The sequence below is a fragment of the Silene latifolia genome, chromosome 10, assembly GCF_048544455.1.
Source record: "Silene latifolia isolate original U9 population chromosome 10, ASM4854445v1, whole genome shotgun sequence".
Lineage (NCBI taxonomy): Eukaryota > Viridiplantae > Streptophyta > Magnoliopsida > Caryophyllales > Caryophyllaceae > Silene > Silene latifolia.
Genome location: NC_133535.1, coordinates 85,522,578 through 85,530,394, shown reverse-complemented (window position 1 = coordinate 85,530,394; position 7,817 = coordinate 85,522,578). Strand labels below are relative to the sequence as shown.

At 42.3% G+C, this 7,817-nt stretch overlaps 1 non-coding gene across 1 annotated transcript; it reads right to left on the bottom strand.

The window, feature by feature from the left end:
- Positions 1-3,058: 3,058 nt before the first annotated feature.
- On the bottom strand, positions 3,059-3,165 carry LOC141610130 (small nucleolar RNA R71). Its single transcript, XR_012528026.1, has one exon. It is a non-coding gene; the product is annotated as a small nucleolar RNA R71 (small nucleolar RNA).
- Between the last annotated feature and the right edge of the window lie 4,652 nt (positions 3,166-7,817).

The following is a 7,817-nucleotide window of genomic DNA, read 5'->3' as shown; positions in this document are numbered from 1 at the left end:
GAAAGACGGAGGCTTCGATAGCCTTGTTTTCCGGTGTGGAGGAATATAGGCTGCTGCCGCTGATTTGGAGGAGCGGTGGGATTGAGCACGTTGTTCTGGTTACTCCACCTCAAATTGGGGTGGATATTCGGCTCATAATGAGTGTTGTTTTGCCTGTAGTGTTGAAAGGCAGCACATTGCTCATAAGGACTAGGACAATAATCAGCGACATGTCCATCTACCCCACATCTCGCATGCACGAAAGGACCGTCTGTCATGGCATTAACCTGGTACATCCTCGGCTTTAGAGCTCCCCTAGTTCGTACTTGTCGAACCTAGCGAGAAGGGCCTCTAACGCGACCCATCGAAGAGGACTCGCAGACTCTCCTTTGGTTCCCCTTGAATTCCCGTATTCAGCCCTATGAGTGGCTAAATCATCTATTATTTTCCATCCCTTCGTCGGCCCCAAGTTGTCAGAAAATCGACCGTTGGCCGCTGCATCTAATATAGCCCTCTGATCGTCATATAAACCATTGTAAAAATGGTTGCATAAACTCCATTTCTCGAAACCGTGGTGTGGTATGGTACGCACTAGTTTCTTAAAGCGAAGCCATGCCTTATGGAAGTTCTCATCGGGTCCCTGCTTGAAACTGGTTATCTGAGCTCTGATGGCTATGGTTCTCGAAGCAGAGAAATATTTCTTATAAAACGCCAATGCTAGCGAATTCCAATCTGTTATGCCGTGAGCGGCTTTGTCCAAATCCGTACCACTCCGCGCAAAGATCGCGGAGTGAGAAAATGAACATCGTTTCTTTGATCGATCGATCACGTCACGCCGGTGGGAGGAGGTATGGAGCAGCAGTAATCTATGAAGGTCTCCATATCCGAGCCGCGTCTTCCTTCGCGGCTCCCGAACCGATTTTTCTCGACCATGCTAATGTAAGAAGGCTTAGGCTCGAACTTCCTAGCATCTCCGGCGATTCGAACCCCTTATAAAGATTGTCGGCGGTGGGCTCGGAGTGACTAGCAATGGTAGCTTCCTCGGCCATTTCGGGAAATTCTGGGAAAGTGGTAGATTCAGCTGATGAATTAGAAACTGGAGAAGATGGTGGATTGGCCACGAAAAGCTCGTTCTCGTAAAAGCTACTGCGAGAACTAGACTCTTCCTCAGCCTGTTGCTCGAATAATAGTCTCCTTTTTACGCGTAGAGATCTCTCAATCTCGGGATCAAAAGGTAGTAGTGGACCACCCTGCGACCTGCGCATAAGACGAAACTAACGACAAGATATGAGAATAGTTTAAGGAACGATGTTCCTTAAACTAAAAAGGAGAATTAAAAATAAAACAGCTAGTAATTGGAACAATTGCCTCCCCGGCAACGGCGCCAAAATTTGACACGTCTGTCGCGTACCTGTCAAAAATAAAACCTAACGGTCTCAACTAATTATGTAGCAGAGGCAGTCGAGTATCGAATCCACAGGGAGGAATGTAATTACAGCTATCTATTTCTAATCCTATGGTAACAATTGGGTTTGATTAATTTTTGGTTTCTAACTACGGAGTTGAAGGAAGAGAAATAAAGAGGAAGCAGATAAGCAGGAAAATGAATTAACTATCAATAAGAGAGAGGCATGTCGGGAATTCGGTTCACTACGGTAGTACAACAACTTAGCAGTAAATGACTCAGACGAACTAACTGTGAGACGGACATTAGAAGGTCCTTTCGGTCCACTTCCCACCCTAAAATACCACTAACTTAACTTTCGTCCTCATTAGGGTAGTCTACTGTTTATAGCAGGCCTATTTAATCCAATCTTTCGATCCAGGGTTAATTGTAGCCAGTTTAATAGGTGACATAGAAGCGTGCACTCAACTAGGTCGGTGATTACAGTTATATTGCTATAGTGACAGAGTCTCTTAAATCGGTTCGTCTAATTCATTTACTACGTCGTCATTATTCTACCGCAGATCCCCTAATCCCAACATGAAGGGGAATTAGCTACTCATATTCATAACTAATCTAACAGCATGTAAATTTCCAGCAGAGAACATAGCGAAATAACAATAAAAAGCAATGATAATAATTAGGGCAAGAAGGAATGAAAACAATAACATAAAACAGGAATTAAAACAACAAGGAAGGTTAATTATTATTAGAAAGGGAAAGAGAATTACAATCCGAGAAATTCCGGCGTAAAGAACGAAATCCGAAAAAGCAATCCAACGTTGAAAAGTAACAGTAGGCTAACGTGAAGGAAAAAGAGAGTAAAACCGATGATAAGAGTGTAAAAGATAGTAAAAAGGATGACTAATAACCTAGTTAAACATAGGTTATATAGCCGAAAAGCCTAAGTGTTTATACGGTAAATACTAAAACATGGACTAATTAAAGCCCACAGACGAAATCTTCTCGATCGAGTAGGCAAACCCACTCGATCGACCACGTTCTTCAGCAGAAGTCCCTCGATCGACCAACAGGGTTCTCGATCGAGGACTTGATCAAAGGCAGCTTACTCGATCGAGTAAGGGGTAACTCGATCGAGGACTTGGGCAGCTTAGGGACCACTCGATCGTCCTATAACTGCTCGATAGACCACCTGTTAACTCGATAGACCACTTGGGTCTTCAATTCAGCTCACGTCTTCACCCAAATGCTTCGTAATGCGTGCAACGACACTTCAAGTGCAGCATCTTACTCTGGGACAATCCCGTCTCCTCTAAATGCATGCAAAAAGGACGAAATGGAGCGTGGTTTCGCTTCTTTCGCGATTATCCCTACAAAAAGGACAAAATACACCAAAGTAGCCAATTCGGGGCAAAATACTATAAAAACAGTACATAAATGCATGGAAATACGTGCTGAAATAGGCCAAAAAGACCGTACATTAGGCACGTATCACTATCTCTCAAACGGGCGTGACTCAAGACCAAATAAGATGGGTCTTATTTCCTTTTTCCTTAATCGGCACCGCAAAGCAATGGTTGAAGGGCCTTGATAAGGCCACCCTTGGAATAGATTCTTGGAAGAAGTTGGCTCTAGCTTTCTACAAAAAAATTCTACCCACCGGAAAAGACCAACATGCTAAGAGCTCAAATTACGGGTTTTAAGCAAAGGGATGAAGAGTCTTTGTATGAAGCTTGGGAGCGGTTTAAAGGTATTTGTCGCTCATGTCCTCACCATGGACTTAGCGAATGGTTTTTGGTGCAACAATTTTGGAATGGTTTATATGAAGATTCTAGGAACATTCTCAATATGGGATCGAATGGGATGTTCACCGAAGTTGATGACAATCAAACATGGAACAAGATTGAGGAAATGGCGGTCCATAACTCACAATATAGTAGACCTCGCAAGGCTACTAGAGGAGGAAAGCATGAAGTGGACTCCGTTACTCAATTGGGTGCTCAACTTAGTGCTCACATTGATACAATCAACTTGAAGTTTGAACAAGCTATGGCTAGACTTGAGGAAAAATCATCGAAGCATCATGTTAATGCCCTGACGTCATCCTCATCAATCCCAAGTGGGATATGTGAGAATTGTGGAACTTTGGGTCATGACCCAAGTGAGTGTAGGGGAACAACCGAACAAGTTAATGCTTTCCAAGCTTACAAGAGTGGTACCCCTTATTCAAATTTTTACAATGAAAACACCAAGTTCCATCCAAATCTCTCATACAAAAGCCAAAATGTTCAAAACCCTCAAACAACATACACTCCACCACCCATGAGAAACCAAAATCAAAGACCCTTTTACAATCAAAACCAAGGTTACCAAAATCAAAATCCATACAATCACCAAAATGACCAAGGTTTTGATGTCCAAAAAGCGGTCCTCCAAATGCAAAAGAATCAACAAGAATTTTTCACCCAAATGCAAAAAGATAGCCAAGCAAAAGAAACCACCATCAACAACATTCTAGCTCACACCAAGATGTTGGAAACACAATTGACTCAACTAGCATCTTCAAGCTCACAAAGACAAAAGGGGCAATTACCACCTCAATGTAATCCCCCTAGACATGAAACGGTTAGTGCCATTCACTTGAGAAGTGGTACAAGGTATGAAGCACCGAAGAAGCAAGTTGAGGATGAAGTTGTGGAAGCTAGTGAAAAGGAAGAAATTGTGCAAAACTCCAAAGATGGAGAATCATCAAAAGAAGAAAGTTCAAAGAAAAATGAAGACAAGGCCAAAGAGAAGGAGCCTATTGTGATTAGACTTCCTTTTCCAAGTCGTCAAGCCAAGCCCAAATTTGATGATTAACTTGGAAAGTTCATGGAAATTGTGAAGAATCTAGAAGTCTCAATTCCTTTCACGGAATTAATCAATCACGTTCCGGCCTATGCGAAGTACATGAAAGATATCCTCACAAAGAAGAAGTCGATCCGGAAACTTGAGACTATCGCCTTCACTAAGGTGAGTAGTGCAATACTTCAAGGGACTTCACCTCCAAAGTTAAAGGATCCGGGAAGCTTCTCAATACCGTGTACCATTGGCGACACGACGATCAACAAAGCCTTATGTGATCTAGGGGCTAGTGTGAGTGTCATGCCGTACTCGGTAAGTAAAAGGTTGGGGATGGGAGAGCTTAAATGCACCAACATCACACTCCAAATGGCCGATAGATCGACGAAGACACCGTTAGGGATATGGGAAGATGTCCCCGTGCGAATTGGGAAGTTTTTCATCCCGGTGGACTTTGTCATTGTTGATATGGAGGAAGATTCCAACATTCCAATCATCCTAGGAAGACCTTTCCTACACACCGCCGGTGCGGTGATTGATGTGAAACATGGAGAGCTCACTCTAGAAGTGGGAGATGAAAGCATAACTTTTAATCTTGACAAAACCATGAGAGCTCCTCGTTTGCATGAGCCATGTTTCATGATTGATCATTATAGCCGAAAAGATGAAAGGAAGAAATCGGAACTCCAATGGAGGAAGAAAGTTGAAGATGCTCCATTCAAAGAGCTAGTGAATAGTAACAAGGAGAGCTTGCAAAGTTCATCAAAATCAACCAAGGAAGAAGAGGATGGCCTCATTGGCCAAGAGAAGAAATTGGGAGAGTTGTCTCCATCTAAGCAAGAGATTTTCAATGATCAACTCAATGAAGTTTGTGGTCTTTGGGACGACGAATTTGAAGGGATTTTTAATCCCTACATTGGGCATGCCATCGATCATGATCAACAACAAGGGCCACGGTCTATTGAGGACCTCTACCATAATAATGAACAAGCTTTTGATTACTTCTTCAAGGTGTTGAGCAACATCAACAACACCTTGAACATGCCCCCTTGACATCTCATCAAGAATGAGAGTTTGGTGGAGTCCTCCCTAAACCACCACTTGTAAATATTTCTAACTCCCTAACTTACATTTCAATTCTTGTATTGCATTTTTGTCATCTTTGGATTTTTATTTACTTTGATCAAAATAATTGTCATGTAAAAGAGAAGTGAGGGAGGGACTAACAATTTCAATTAATGTGTAGTGCTTTACCTTAGTGTGGGGATGGCAATTGCCTAGGCTATCCATGCCTTAGTAGTGCCCCCACAATTAAGAACACAAGACTTGAAAGAAAGAATGGAAGAATGATAAAGGGAATGCGCTGTGCACGGGTGGAACTGAATCCGTGTACATAGGGGAAGAATCCGAGTGGATTCCCAAGAATCCGCCCGTCTTATGCAATCCGAGCGTCTGCGAAAAGACGCCCGTCTTGAATCGAGCTGAATTTTGAAATTTTCTTGATGTTAAAGAAACCGAGCGGATTTTCGAAAATCCGCCCGTCTTGAAGAATCCGTCTGTCTTGTGAGAAAGACGCCCGTCTTTTTGTTGAGAAAAACAAGCAAATTTCTCTGGACAGAAATTCGTCCGTCCTTGAGCAAATCCGCCCGTCCCGTGTTCAGCAAATCCGAGCGGATTGTACCAAATCCGCCCGTCTTTAGGCGAGCTTTTGCAAAGGTAGAAGAAGCAGAATCCGCACGGATTGCCCCTGCAGTTTTGAAATTTTCGGTCTCTTTAAAACCCCTCCCACCTTCATTCATTCATTCATTCATTCATAAACACTACCCACAATATCAAAACCCTCATCCTCTCCATCATAAAAACAAAAACCCTCAACAACATTCACCAAAATCAAATCAAACCATCCTTCCAACAACAATTTAATCACTCCTTCTTCAACAAAAATCAAAACCAAGAACAAAATCTTCAACCTTTGAGTCGATTTTTGTTTTCATAAAGGCAAAGCCTTTCACCTTCAAATCGATTTGGGCATCCTACAAATTGAAGATTTTTCACTCTTTTCTTGGTTAAGCTCATCAATGGCAAGGACTAAGGGTGCAACAAAGGCAACAAAGGCACCAAAGGCTAAGGCACTCTCACAAAGGCAAAAGGCTCTTCAAACAAAGAAAGCTTTGGCTATGGTGGTGGCAACACCAAACATGGAAGTGCAACAACAACAACAACAACCTTCTATGGGACCATCAACACCTTCTACTCCGGTAATTAATCAACTTTTGCATTATCCGGAGGTAACTTTTATTTCCGATACCCATAGAAATACCTTTGTCAAGTTTGCTATGAAATCAATTCAATCCACCAAATTCATATGTAAAGATGCCTTGGAAAAATTGGGTGTTCTTGAACAAACAAAAGCCTTTTTCAAAGCCATGGGGTTGAAGAAATTGTTTGAAACAAAGGAATTGACATACCCCTCCCTTGTCTTGGAATTTTTAAGTTCTTTGAAAGTCACCAAAGTTGAGAATAGAGAAAATCTCGAGTTTCGTCTAGTTAATGTTAGTAGACGCATTACCTTTACGGAATTAGGTGAAATTTTGGGTCTTAGTGATGAATCGAGTTATCTTAAGCATTATGGAAAGTATGACCCCGAGCCTCTTTGGGAGGCAATCTCCGGGAAGAAATTTGAGGATTTTCATGCATGTCGTGCTCTTTTGGTCCATCATCCGGGCATAAGAGTATGGCACAAGGTTGTGGGAAATACCATAATTGCTAGGAAAGACACCAATCATTTCACAAGACTTGATTTTATTCTCCTTGAATCGGCTTTGAATATCGGAAGAATTCATACCAAGCCTTACAATTCTTTGAGGCTCTTGGTAGATAGATGGCTTAATGTTGATAATGGGAAGAAGGGCACGACCGTTATTGTCAATGGCGGCCTAGTCACGGTCCTAGCTAAGCACTTTGATCCTAACTTCAATAAGGATAGCAAGTACAAAGCAAAGGAAGGTGGCCATCTTATTGATATGCATATTATGATTCACAAGTTCAAGTGGGTTGCCCATAACCCCTTGATACTAAATATGGATGGCTAACTAGTGAAGCTAGATCGTTCACCTTGCCCTCGAAGATTTGTCGCCTAAGCGTCCACCGGACCAATTATCTACTTCCCCTTTCCGAAGAAGCCGAGTATATCATTCAACAACAAAAGGGTGATCTTGAAGCTCCCTCCTCTTCCATTGTCATACCACCTTACCCCTTTGAGTATGAAGAGTTCAAACCGGAAGGAATTGAAATTGGGAAAGACTATGTGACTCTTCTCATGCAAGCAATGCACAAGCAAGCCCATGAAGATCGGAAAAATGCGTATTTGGCTCAATATCCACCCCTCCTACATCTAGCTAGGCAAGGACTCCTTGATCCATCTTGTCCTTTGCCTAGTTGGGCAGATAGAGAAGTCTTATTTCCGGGTGCATCTAGGGACGTGGTGGGAGACAATGAGGTTGTTGGAAATGATGAAGAAGTTGATGATAATATTGAGGAAGATGCAAGTGGAGATGGAGAAAGAAATGGTGAAGATGAAGATGAAAGTGAA